This window comes from Megascapheus bottae, chromosome 14 (assembly GCF_031878675.1).
Source record: "Megascapheus bottae isolate mThoBot1 chromosome 14, mThoBot2.hap1, whole genome shotgun sequence".
NCBI lineage: Eukaryota > Metazoa > Chordata > Mammalia > Rodentia > Geomyidae > Megascapheus > Megascapheus bottae.
The window spans coordinates 38840749-38854575 of NC_143522.1; the positions used below are offsets into that span (position 1 = coordinate 38840749).

The 13827-nt window shown below is 38.9% G+C and overlaps 1 pseudogene; it reads left to right on the plus strand.

The window, feature by feature from the left end:
• The first annotated feature begins 4271 nt into the window (after nt 1-4271).
• On the plus strand, nt 4272-13487 carry LOC150055090 (endoplasmic reticulum junction formation protein lunapark-like; annotated as a pseudogene).
• The last annotated feature ends 340 nt before the right edge of the window (nt 13488-13827 follow it).

Below are 13827 nucleotides of genomic sequence, written 5' to 3' on the forward strand. Positions count from 1 at the left end.
CATACACAGCCTTTATTATATTGAGGAATGTTCCATGGATTTCTAGTTTCTCCAGAGCTTTTAACATAAAGGGGTGTTGGATCTTGTCAAATGCCTTTTCCGTGTCTATTGAGACAATCATGTGATTTTTGTCCTTGCTCCTGTTGATGTGTTGAATTATATTAATTGATTTGTGTATGTTGAATCAGCTTTGCCTCCCTGTGATGAATCCTGTTTGATCATAGTGTATAATTTTTTTGATAAGTTGTTGTAGACGGTTGGCCAGTATTTTGTTGAGAAGTTTTGCATCGATGTTCATCAAAGAAATAGGTCTATGAATCTCTGCCTGGTTTGGGGATGAGGGTTATACTGGCTTCATAGAATGAGTTTGGTAAAGAACCTTCATTTTCAATTTCGTTGAAGAGCTTGAGGAGTATTGGTGTGAGTTCTGCTTTGAAGACCTTATAGAATTCAGCAGTGAATCCATCTGGCCCTGGACTTTTCTTAGGTGGAAGGTCTCTTATTGCCATTTCTATTTCAGTGCTTGAAATAGGCCTGTTTAGTTGGGTCAGTTCTTCTTCGTTCACTGTGGGTATGTTAATATTGGCTAGGAATTCATCCATTTCTTCTAGATTCTCAAATTTGTTGGCGTAAAGATTTGAGAAGTATTCCGTCATGATACTCTGGATCTTGGTAATTTCCGTTGTGATATTACCATTTTCGTCTGCGATTTTGTTTATTTCGGTATGCTCTCTTCTTTTTTTGGTAAGGTTTGCTAAGGGTTTGTCAATTTTGTTAATTCTTTCAAAGAACCAATTCCTTGTTTTGTTGATTCTTTCTATGGTTTTTTTGGATTCCAAGTCATTTAATTCTGCTTTTATTTTAATAATTTGCTTTCTTCTACTGGGGTTCGGGTTGGTTTGTTGCTCTTTTTCCAGGAGCTTAAGGTGAAACATTAACTTGTTGGTTTGCGATTTTTCCAACTTGTTGTTGTAGGCACTGAGAGCTATAAATTTTCCTCTGAGTACTGTCTTTGCCGTGTCCCAAAGGAGCTGGTATTTAGTGTGCTCCTTATTGTTAAATTTCATAAACTGTTGGATTTCTGTTCTGATCTCTTCGATGACCCATTGGTGATTCAACAATGTGTTGTTTAATCTCCAGGAGTTACAGGGTTTTCATTGGTGGAGATGTGTGTTCAGTTCCAGTTTGATGCCTTTGTGGTCTGAGAGTGTGCAGGGAATAATTTCAGTGTTTCTGAATCTGTGCAGGCTTGTTTTATGGCCTAAGATGTGGTCTGTTTTGGAGAATGTTCCATGTGCTGCTGAAAAAAATGTATATTGTGTTGTTGTTGGGTGGAATATTCTGCAGATGTCTGTTAGATCTAGTTGGTCTATATAGTTGTTCAATTCTAAGGTTTCTCTATTGAGTTTTTGCCTTGTTGATCTGTATAGCTATTTAAAAGTGAAAAAAGAAAGCCAGGAAGGGTGGCCATCTGTATTTATAACCCAAATACTCAAGAAAGGCAGGATTGTGAGTTCAAAGTCAATCTACAAAGTAAAACCCTATCTCAAGAACAAAGTAGAAAGAAAGGAAAGAAAATGAAAGAAAGGGAAGGAGGAAAGGAAGAAAGTGTTATATTTTGTATTTCATGAACTATATTGTACAACATGGAAGATTACAATATAAACCATAATAGAAATGGAAAGCCTTGGGAAAAAACATATTAAGTGAAGTAAACCAGACCCAAAGGAACATAGGCCCAATGGTTTTCCTCATTTGTAATAATTAGTACACATCTAGGACTCTCTTAGCAGAGGATTACAATAGTTCAAAACCTAGGTACATGAAGCCATATAGGATGAGACTAAATGAAAGGACCTCCAGGATATGGAAACAAGAGCTTTATATTGTGTGATTGTTCTTACATTATTATTATTTCTCTTGTCTTTCGTTGCCCTTTGGTTAATCTCATATTGTTACTGTATCTGACTTTGTTACCTGGTATATTGTATATACATTTATTTGTTTATTTGAAATTGGAAAGCGAAGGGAGGAAAACAAGATGATTGGGAGGGCGTGAGGGTAGGGAAATAGGGGACAAAACCATGAGAAGGGACATCAATGTGTGATAAGCAATGCACCTCCTATCTGGTGAATATAACTGTAACCCCTCTATACATTACAATAAAAAAACTGTGGTGAACCTTCTGAGATATTTGATGCTTATTCCACCAATGGTCCTGTTGAATAATAGAAATATGGTTTCAGAAATTTATCTATACTGACAATTTCTAATTATTACATTAGAAATGAATATGTGGCATAATCAATTAGACACAGAAAGGAAATGCTGGAGGTTCTAGGAATATCATTCTGGAGTTGGGCTATAATTCATCAGTTGAGTGTCCCCCAGAGCTCTTGTGTCAAAGAAGCTCTTGTGATCCCCAGAGTGGCACTTCTGGGTGATGGTAGAACCTGTAGGAGAAAGTCATAGTAGAAATGTCCTAGGTGGGAGATGATTTTTAAAGAGGGCAGTGGGGCTCTGGTCCCTCACTGTTTCTCTCTTATTTGATCACCGTGAGATGAGCACGTTTGCTTTAACATGGGCTCTTTTATGATATGCTACCTTACCGACAAACCCAGAACATCGAGACCAAGCAGCTGTAAACTGGAACCTCCAAAATCATGAGCAAAAGCAATTGCACATGATAGTTCAGTCCAGCCACACAGTCAGTATACAGAGCAATATTTCCCATTTGATTTTTTACCACACATTGTTTTTACAAACAAGCATAAATAAAAGGTGTTTTAAAAGTAAAACTTTTAAACATCAGCCTGTCACCTTATGGAAGTAACAATCTGAAACAGCCTATTTGATTTGTACCTTTGCAAAGGCATGAGTTTCTTACAACATATTTCCTTCTTAAAAATTATACAAAGGTTCTGAATCCTGAGGCATTAGTGAATAAGCTGACTTCTAGCTGGGATTGAAATGAGATTTCTTTCCCCTGAGGAATAGTTCTACAAATATGGTCAAGTGACTGACTGAAAGATTTCACCCTACTCGACAAGATTCCTGGTCTGTTCCAGGGTGATAATTTTTAAATACAGAGAAATGGGAAAAGGCTAAATATAGAGAAATGGGAAAAGACAAATGTTTATATTTGAGAATGAACTGGAAACTCAGAAGAGAAGTTAGACTAACAGTTACTGTTGCTTTGTGCTGTTAGCAAACAGTGCCTTGGATAGATACAGTTTCTGTGCAGAAGTACATTTTTCAAAACCGTATGCTGATAAATTGCAATTTTTAACTGACATTAATTTTAAGGAAAATAAAAACAATCTCAATAATCTAATATTTCAATTCCCTAATACAATAATTCACATTAGACTTGAAGTATCACAGTTTCTTACAGTATATTTATGCTTCCATGTTTTCATTTGTGATATCTACATTTTTTCTTTTCTAATTCCCCTAGGTCCCAGTTCTCCCACTTTCTTCTCTTGTTTTACATCTCCCCTATTCTCTTTTCCCTTCCCTTCCCTTCTTTGTTCTTTGCCTTCTCCCATCTCTCTCTCCCCACCCATCTCCATACACATATACAACACACAAACGCTTAAATAGTAGTAGAAAAGAAAACCAGAATTTGCCATTCTGCCAATTTGCTTTGTTTTCAAAGGGATCTATGTCTGAAAACAAGCCTACAGATCTCAGCTAAGTTGTTTTCAGTAGTGAAATATTTTTTAAACTTGTTTTGCATCAATTTAGTGGCTCATAAAATCAAAATTTTAATGGTGGTATGCATTCAAATGTCGGCATAGTTGTGTTCGATCATGACAAAGTACATTTTTTACTTTAAGGCACAAATATCTGAACATCTTTGAAAGGTTCTGGTATATTGTACAAGAGGAAATGATGCCAAAAAAATCTATTATCACATTGATACCAGGGAAACAAAGCTACGACACCATAATTTTTAGCTAACTAGGGAAACAGGTAAATGATCTCATTCATTCTGATTACATATAATTAATACCAGAGCAATGATTACCAATGATAGTCAACTTTCTTCTCCCCCAAAAAACCTAGTGGAAAACCCCAGATTCGCATGTTGGGTTCATCTAAGTCACCAGACTTGTTCTTTTCCCCAAGGTCTAGAGATAAAAATAACATATCTATATTATTGAAGACTGTTATACGTCTATGTATAGAGTCTGAAAAGGAAGAAGTCACATCCCTAGAGACTGAATACATATGTAAATGTAAATGATATTTCTTGTTAAAGTGGGCAATGCTGTGCCTGTCCATCATAATGAAGTTTGCGAAGAAGACTTCATCTGGTAGAATACATGCAGCAAGTCCTATTACCTTGCAGAGTGTGGAAGCGAATACCCCAAAGAAACAAGCTGCAGTTTATGATAAGCTGTCTGTAAGCACTGGATAAAAGCCTGCCACTGGATGATCAGGAGGACGGCTGGCAAAGAAAACAAACCAGTGCATGTATGAAACGACTTCCCCGTTTGCTCCTATCTTGCTGTTGCTTGCTTATGTATTCTAGAATGGTCCAGTGATTCTAGGACTGCCTTGAAGCAATTGACTTGATCACCATTGCTGCTCATTGTTTGATCACATCTTCCTCTACTCCTTCAGATGCTGTCATGTCCTATATATTCGAAAGTAAAACAATAATAAATCACTACACTTATAGGCTATGCATATAAAATTACTCATACTTCTTTACAACTTCTTACCTAGCCAGGTATATCAAGTCACTTTATTCTCACTCCTTTCTCCCCAAATATGGTCATCATTCTGTGCATTAAAAGGAAGCAAGATATACATGGGAAAAAAAGAGGTGCTTTAGGGAACAGAGGCTGCCATTTTCCTCACTCTTGGCAACATTGCAATTGCACTTTTATAGTCAGCATAGCATTTCATTCATATTACACTGTGGCATGACAGATATTATTCATCTTCATTTTTTTCAAATAAAGAATGGAGGCTCAGAAAGATAAAAACAAAACCAAGACTCAAAACAGCCTGTTGGATCCTTCCATTTACTATATTTCTCCTTTAAGGACCAAGGTGATCGAGGATTGTTTGAAAGGAATGAGTTAAAACTTTCAAAGAAAGCACAACTATGAGGTGGTTGATGATCCTGTCATTTCAGACTTACTTATAATTTTCATTCTCTGCAACAATGCAAAATTCTCATTAATAACTGTGTTGGTCATGGCTCTTTCCTGGTACTAATTATGGTTGATAGCCTGTTGTTTTGTTCTAATTGCCTAGAACAGGACAGCTATTCCATGTGTGTCCATCCTCTTACTGTAAAATTCTTCTACACTTGAATCTAGTAATTAAATATAATGTTTATTGTGTAGAATTGAAACCAAGGAATGTGACCTGTGTATACTATTTGTGGAACGTAACTACAGACTATCCAAAGAACGCATGGTTCTAAATCATTCCCCATTACATTGGATGTCTAGTGGGGGGAAATTCGTGTAGATGTGAGAAGAAATAATTGTGCCAACAACTCAGTCTTTCCCAATTTCTCATGTACAAAAAAGTGCTGCATAAGATTCTAAGCTATTGACAGGACAAGATAACTTTGGTGAATATAGCACTTTATTTTTCTAAAAATATAGCACTTTATTTTTCTACTCTGCAAGTCCGTGCCTTCCACAACCAGTGCTGATATTGGAAGAGTTTTGAAACCCCTGTAAATCCATGTTCTTGGCAAACAATGACTGTAATTTGATATGTTATCTTTTTCTCTCCCTCTCATTTACTCAGCTAGAAGCATGCTCTAGAAACCTACTCAGAAGTAAAATGGTAGCAAATTGGAACCATTCATAGCCATACGATGTCAAGAAATATGCTATAATCCTAGCTCCTCAGGAGGCTGAGACCTGAGGATGGAGATTTGAAGTTGGCTCAGGCAGTAACGTGTGCAACACTCTTATCTTCAATTATCCACTGGGAGGTGGGGGTTGGGGGGACGCTGGAAGTGGAGCTGTGGCACTAGTGGTGGAGGTCTAACCTAGCACTCATATAAACGTTTTGGACTAGAAAACCTCCTTTTTTGTGGGAGTGTCCTGAGGTTGTTCTCTATCCACTGGATGTCAGTAGAACTGGCCTTCCTGGTTGTCATTATGATAACTAAAGACATGTCCAGACATTGTCAACTGTACTGCTCTTGTGTATACAACAGTAACATTAAAACAAAGAAAATCACCAGAACCCCAAATGCCCACCAACAACACATCAGAAAAAAAAACACATTTAAAATTCATTTCAACTATACAGTTTCTTAAGAGGCCAAAGACTTTGAAACATAAACTCTGTTTTCTGTGTATTTGAGTTTGTGCTGTGTTGTGTGGGTAACATTTACTTACCATGAAGAGCCTAAGCCCCACTGACTACCCAGACCACAGTCGATTGACTTAGCAAGCCCAGCAGAGGGCATGGAGAACTCTTGTTGGCTCCTTGCCGAATGGTGTCTACATCACTTCCATTCAGAAGTTGTTGAGTTAATAATGCAGTGTTCTGGAAGAGACATAACTCTAGAGGGGACGTAATTAAAAATAGCTAGCTGTGTATCCTGGTGCCACAGCAGCAAATTTAGCTTGGTGCATGTCCAGTTGTTTGGAGGAAGATCTTTCCCTTTCATAAAAATTCTTTGTGTTTAGTCATCAATGCTCTGTGGTCAATGAGAAGCCTGACTGACAAGTTCATGCTGATAGAGTAGTGTTGCCAGCTACAAACACAGTAATACCCTAGAGAAAGGCTAGGCAAGAATAGGCAACTGCAATCTCCATAGCTGCCACCTTCAATCTGGAGTTTGCCAACCTTGGCTAAGGAGGTTGGTTTCTTTGTAATTTGGATATGTGGCACCTAAAATTTCATTTATTACTTTTCATGATATCATGACCTGGTTCAGGAACCTATATGTTAAGTATATGTTTTACTTCATAAAATTGAATATAATGTTTTCCCACTGTTTGGGGACATATTTTTTTAGCCTACTTGAAGAGACTCTGAGGAAGAAAGATTTTACACCAAATCAAAGGAGAAATGATATTTAATAAGAGAGATGAAGGGAGGGAAATGCAGTATAAATTTCCGTGCATTTTCTACAAAATTAAGAAGATTGACAGGGGTTGAGAGGGAATGGCCGAGAATGCTGAAAGGGTTGACAGTGATCAAGATTCACTATATTCATGTACTACTTTGTCTAGTGGCAATTCCCTTGTACAACTATTTGGAAATTTGAAAGAAAAATAATTTAAGAAAAACATCTTTTGTTGGATTTGTTTTTCAATCATGGGGCTTGAACTCAGGGCCTGGGCACTGTCCTTGAGCTCTTTTGGCTCAAGGCTAGTGCCTTGTTTTGAGCCACAGCATCAATTCTGATTTTTGAGTGGGTTAATTGGTGAGAAGAGTCCTACAGGGACTTTTCTTCTTTGAACCATGATACATAGTTCTCAGCCTCCTGAGGACTAGGATTATTGACAAGAGCCACCGTCACTGGGCTTGTTTTAGATCTTTATGATTAGAAGTGCTTTGAACTTGATTTTACTTCTCATCTTTCTTTCAAAGATATTATCCTATGTGTAGCAACTGAGCCACCTTTTCTCTGGAAACATGGATGGGATCGCCTTATCTTTTATCTTCGTAACAGGAATTTTGAACTTGATTTGCTTTAGGATATGTATTTTCCTCCTGCCTTTTACTTTCCTTGGGGTGGGAGCCTCTTTGGAGTGTGTACAGCAGTGGAGAAACAATCCTGCTGTTTCAGTTCATGAACAGCTTATCCTTGAGATTCGAAAGTTCAAAGAACTGCATTAGTTTGCTAGACAGACACAGCAAGAGCCAGCGTTTCAGAGTTGCCAATTTTTCATAAAAGTACACATCCTAGTAAGGCGAATGCACACCTCTTCTTTCATTAAGAAAGAACAGCATGTGATTTTTAGGAGCATAAAGACTGTCTCTTTTCATAAATGTAAATTTTGCTTAGACACTGAACTGCACACATATTCAAGAGCTTCACAAAATGAAGCTACAGGAGTTTTAGTGAAGGTGACTAAACCAGGGAATAATATTCTTTCTTTATTGTATTTTCTTTCATTTTTTAAGTGCCAGTCTTAGAGTTTGAACTGAGGGACCGGGTGCTATCTTTGAGCTTAATTTACTCAAGGCATATATTCTTCACTTCTGGTTCTTCTGGTAGATCACTAGAGAGAAGTTTCTCCTAGGCTTTTCTGTTCTAGCTGGTTTTGAGATCCTCAGATCTCAGCCTCTTGAGTTGCTAGGATTACAGATGTGAGTCAATGAAACAGATTCTTGTAGTAAAGAGAAAAGAAACATTTTGCCTGTATGAATTAAGCAAATTAGAAAAAAAAAAAAACTAGAGTGGAGCTGTGGCTGGAGTAGTAGACCACCACCCCTGAGAGAAAAAGTTAAATGAGAGTATGAGAACTGAATTCAAGTTCCAGTACCAGTCAATACACCTCTCTCTCTCTCTCTGTCTCTCTCTCTCTGTCTCTCTCTCTTTGTCTCTCTCTCTTTGTCTCTCTCTCTCTCTCTGTCTCTCTCTCTCTATCTCTGTCTCTCTCTGTCTCTCTCTGTCTCTCTCTCTCTCTCTCACACACACACACACAATTTGGAAAATCGGAGAAATTCGTAGATATGCAATGACCTGGTAACCTTTGGTAACCAAAGATGTTGGATGAACGAAAGAAATGTGCAGTATTTCTGCATTATCCCACTTGAAAGTAAGATGAGTAAACAAAGTTATCTAAAATGCATTCTTATTGGATGGACAGACTCAGAGTAGCTCTCTCAAAGAGGAAAATCTCATCCTTGAAGATGAAGCCTCCTTATAGTTTGTGTCCAGGTTTTTCTATTTCTGACCCTTTGGAACTTTGTGTAGGGATAAAGAAAAGTAGAAATGTTTTTTTTCTTTTATTTATTTGTATTCTTATTCTTATAATTTTGTGCTGATACTGGGGCTTGAATTCAGGGCCTGCGTGCTGTTCTTTAGCTCTTTTGTTCAAGGCTAGTGCTCTACCATTTGAGCCATACTTCTGCTTCTGGCTTTTAGCTGTTTAACTGGAGATGAGGCTTGAGCTTTACTTTCCTTCCCAGGTTGGCTTTGAATCAAAAAACTCTCAGATCTCAGTTACTCGAGTAACTAGGATTACAGACATGAGCTACTCACACCTAACACATTTTTGAGGATACTGGAATTTTAACTCAGGGCCTTTTATTTGCTAGAAAGGCATTCTATAACAGAGCCACATATCCAGCCTATGTTTTTAATGGTTTTATGAGATGAGAAGTGCCCTAGAAGATGTCTATTTAATGTAAGTACATTTAGCTATGATCCATACTCTAAGTTTGTATCATTTTCAGGATTTTCTCTTTTGTATCCAATCTAAGAGTCTGTGTTTTTTTTTTTACTTATTTTATAGAGAATAAAACAATTTCAGGTTATGTCAGTGGCGGCTGCTGTCTGCTTCTGAGGAGAATCGAGCTGCGCTGCTGGCTGCCCAGGCTGGCAGGGGTGAATGCCCAGACTGGGCAGTGCCCACTTCACACAGCTGTGACTTCCTGTGAACAACTGACAATTTATATCCTTGTGCTAAGTTTCTACAAATAAAAGATGGCTGGATAATTTTTTTGATGGAGGGCGAAACCTTCAACTGTAGAAGTTCTAGAATGTATAGATAAGCATCTGGAGCATAAGAACAGTGCTTATTTTCTTCTTTTCCAAGAGAACAGAAATAAATAATGAGGCATTGGGTGATTCAAACATCACAGAAGGAAAAAAAAATACTTGAAGAAGTCATGGAAAGTCATGAACATGGACGTCATGAAACAGCTAAATTAATTCTGGAAAGGTTTTGACCCAGACTCGAAGAAAGCAAAGGAGTTTGTAACTACAAGTCCCAGACAAGACATTTGTCAGCAAAGTGCAACTCAAAGAAACCTCTCTCCATCACCCACAAGCTCTAACCAGAGATCTCCTCCTCCACAAGTTCCAGCATCTCCTGGACCATCGAAAGATGCTTCAGCTCCTGGTGGACCACCAGAAAGAACTGTTAATGTCTGCCCTACCATCAAATGCATGACTGAGATATCTTGGATCCTCTGCCTGGATCCAAGGCACTTCAATGCCTGAAATGGGTCTTCATTCTCCAGGTCCACCCTTGGTAAGATCTGTTCTTCCCCAAGAATGAGATGCTCTGGACAGAATTGTTGAATATCTAGTTAGTCATAGTCCACAGAACAGTATTTTTCACATAATGATACGGCTTTGAAGGAGGAATTGGAATACCTTGCCTTTCGATGTGCCTACTGTTTTCTTCTAGAATCCTGCAAGAAAAACTAGACTCCAGGCTCAAGACTCCCAGAGTTTAATTTGGAGAAGAGGCAGGCAGTTGAAAGGTCAAGGGTAGTTAATGCCTTGACACCAGAAAGTATGCTTTCATCTGAGAACCAATTTAATGAAGGTGAACAAAAAAAAACAAAAAAAGAGGGTATTCTTCAGTTGTTTTTTTGGAGGAGGCAGGATAGGAAACTTGTGTCTCCACTAAATTCGGGATCCAAACACTTCACAAAGTCTTTTTCTCTTGTATTTTGGCTTTGCGGTGTTTTGGATCAGATTGCTTGATTGGGAAAACCAAGCTGAAAGATTCACGGGCGGCTTTGTCTACCAGGCCTGTGGCCCGGCGCAGGGGACGGACTTCCGGCTAAGGAATCGCTGGGAAATCCTTTGCCCTTAGAAAGATGGCGTTTCCAGCATCACCTCTCAGGTTCCAATTGCTTTGGCCCGGTCTTTGCCAGCAGTCAAGATGGCGCTGCTCTTAGCTGGTGGGGGAGGGGCTCCCTCCCAATGCCATTCCCCTAGCAGAAGTGGAAACTTCTCCTCCAAACTACTCACAAATTGCTGGATTCTCCGGTTCCCTGAAGCTGGCAGGTCTATGCACGGCCGGCTCTCGGCTCTGGGCTCGCACAGGCTCTGTGTGGCTCTGTCTGCAGCCAGTCTGTGCCTCCAAAAAGCGCTGTCTGCTCAGATTCAGAAGAACTTTGTCTCCACGGCCGCTTCATGGCTGGCGCCCCTCCACGCTGTCTTCTCGCACCGGTATTCTGCCTTTTTTCTCTCTGGCTGAGATCTCTGTGGCGCTAAAGCTTACTTAGGATCAATTTTTGGTAAAGAACTGTCCCCTACGCTGCCAGAACTTGAATTTTGGTGAGGAGCATAGAAAATATCTATATATTTTCTATAAACCAATGTTAGCCATTTGTATTTTCATACTTGTATTCATTTGGATGGTTGTACTTGTATTTCCTTAACTTGCCTTTCTGCTTCTGTATATCTGCTTGCTAAAATCCTGAGAAATGCAACTGCTGTCCTTGTGGCTAATCTACAACCACCCATTTGTCCTTGGTTCCCAGACTGAGCTACACTGTAGTAAGGAGTATATACATTCCAAGCCGGGAGCTAGAGATAGTAGCCATCTGCTACCTACAAGGTCAGACTTGTAAGGGCCAGCAAACTAGGGCAGATGTCAACCAATCACAAGTCCGTTACCATGGAGATCCCCCTAGACTCATATCTGGCATAAAAACCATCCTCCTAAAATGACAGCCAGCTAGACTGACCAATCATTAGCCATGACCCCTTTCCTGCTTTGTATTGCACCAATCATTTAATGGAATTTTTGTATAAATTTCGTGCGTGGAGTATTGATTTGTTGCTATTACTTGCTGGGGCCTTCCCCCTACCAAAAAAATGTATAAAAGGGGCTGTACTCTTGTGCTCGGGGCCTCTGGTCTGCACTCGACTATCAGTGCGTAGAGACCTGTGCTCTAGCTGGTCAGTAAACGACTCATTGCAATTTGCATTGACCTTTGGTCTCTGGCTATCAGAGAGGGCTTCAAGTTTCTGGGCACAATATTGGCAGGAGATCAGAATGTTTTGTATGGCAAAGGGCATAGCAAGTAAATTAAATAGGAAGCCTACAGAATGGGAGAAGATCCTCACTAACCATACAACGGAGAAAAGCATATCAACAGCTCAAAAAATTGAATCACTACAAAACTAATCTCCAAAGAAACAACCATCCCATTAAAAGATGGGCCAAAGACTTAAAGAGAGTCTTCTCTGAAGAAGAAATAAAAATGGCCTATAGACACATGAAGAAATGCTCAACATCTCTGGTCATAAAAGAAATGCAAATCAAAACAACTCTAAGATTCCACCTCACTCCAGTTAGAATGGCCAGAATCAAGAAAACGAATAACAACAGATGCTGGAGGGGATGTGGCCAGGAAGGATCACTACTACACTGTTGGTGGGAGTGCAAACTCGTTCAACCACTATGGAAAGCAGTATGGCAGTTCCTCAAAAGACTAAACATAGAACTCCCATATGACCCAGCAATTCTACTGCTTGGCATTTACCCAATGGTCCAGAAACAAGGGCATACTAAATCCACTAGCACAACGATGTTCATTGCAGCACTATTTCCCATAGCAAAGATATGGAACCAACCCAGATGTCCCTCAGTTGATGAGTGGATCAACAAGATGTGGTATTTATACACAATGGAATTCTATGCTGCTGTCAGAAAGAATGACATCGCCCCATTTGTAAGGAAATGGAAAGACTTAGAAAAACTCATATTAAGTGAAGTAAGCCAGACTCAAAGGAACATAGGCCCAAGAGTCTCCCTCACTTGTCAAACTCAATAGAAACCTTGGGTTCTCCTAGCAGAGATTTACAGTAGAACAAAATCTAGAGATATAAGGCCAAATAGTATGACACTAAATGTAAGGACCTCCAGGATAAGGAAACAAAAGCCAAATAATCAGTGACTGTTGTCCTTAATGTACTATTTTATCTCTTATCTCTTTTGCTATCCCTTGGTTATATCATATTGTTACAATATTTCACCTTGTTATCTGATATATTTTATATGTGCCTAATTGGTTATTTGAAATTGGATAGGGAAGGGGGGAAATCAAAAAGACTGGGTGGAGGGTGGGAAGGAAATGGGGACCATTTCATGAGAAAGGGTATCAGTGTTTCTGAAGTAATGCACCCTCTATCTGGTGAATACAATGTAACCTTTCTATTAATTACAATAAATAAATAAATAAATAAATAAAATTTAAAAAAAACAATCTTTAGGAGAACAAGATGCTCTTGCTAACAGCACAGAACAGACAGATGACAAAATACCAGCCACAGAGCAGACAAACAAAATGACAGAAAAGGCATCTGGCTCAGAGGAAAGAAGAAAAACTAAAAGAAATAGAGAAAGAGGAAAACTCAACAAATAAAGACAAATCAACAGTTTTCAGAGCTGATTCTATTACTAATCCTGACTTAAAGGAGAATCTTGATGACAAAGTAGTAAATGTTTCCATGTGCCTTCAATTGGGTATTTGTAATCTTATTGATGTCAGTTATTGCTTTTTGGATGGTACTTAAGCATTTTTTGCCCCTAAACATATATTCTTTTTTATTTTTTATTTTTGCTAGTTCTGGGGCTTGAACTCAGGGCCTGAGCACTGTCGTTGGACTTTCTCAAGGCTAGAGCTCTACCACTTGAGCCACTTCTGCCTTTTTCTATGTATGTGATACTGAGGAATCAAACACAGGTCTTTGTGCATGCTAGGCAAGCCCTCTACTACTAGGCCAAACTCCAGGCCTCCTAAACATATATTCTTGATACCATTCAAATTGAGATTGCTTAGAAATTTCAGTATATCAAATAGGTTATTGGATATTAAGGTTAAAAACAAACAATGCCAGTGAAATAGCACACTTT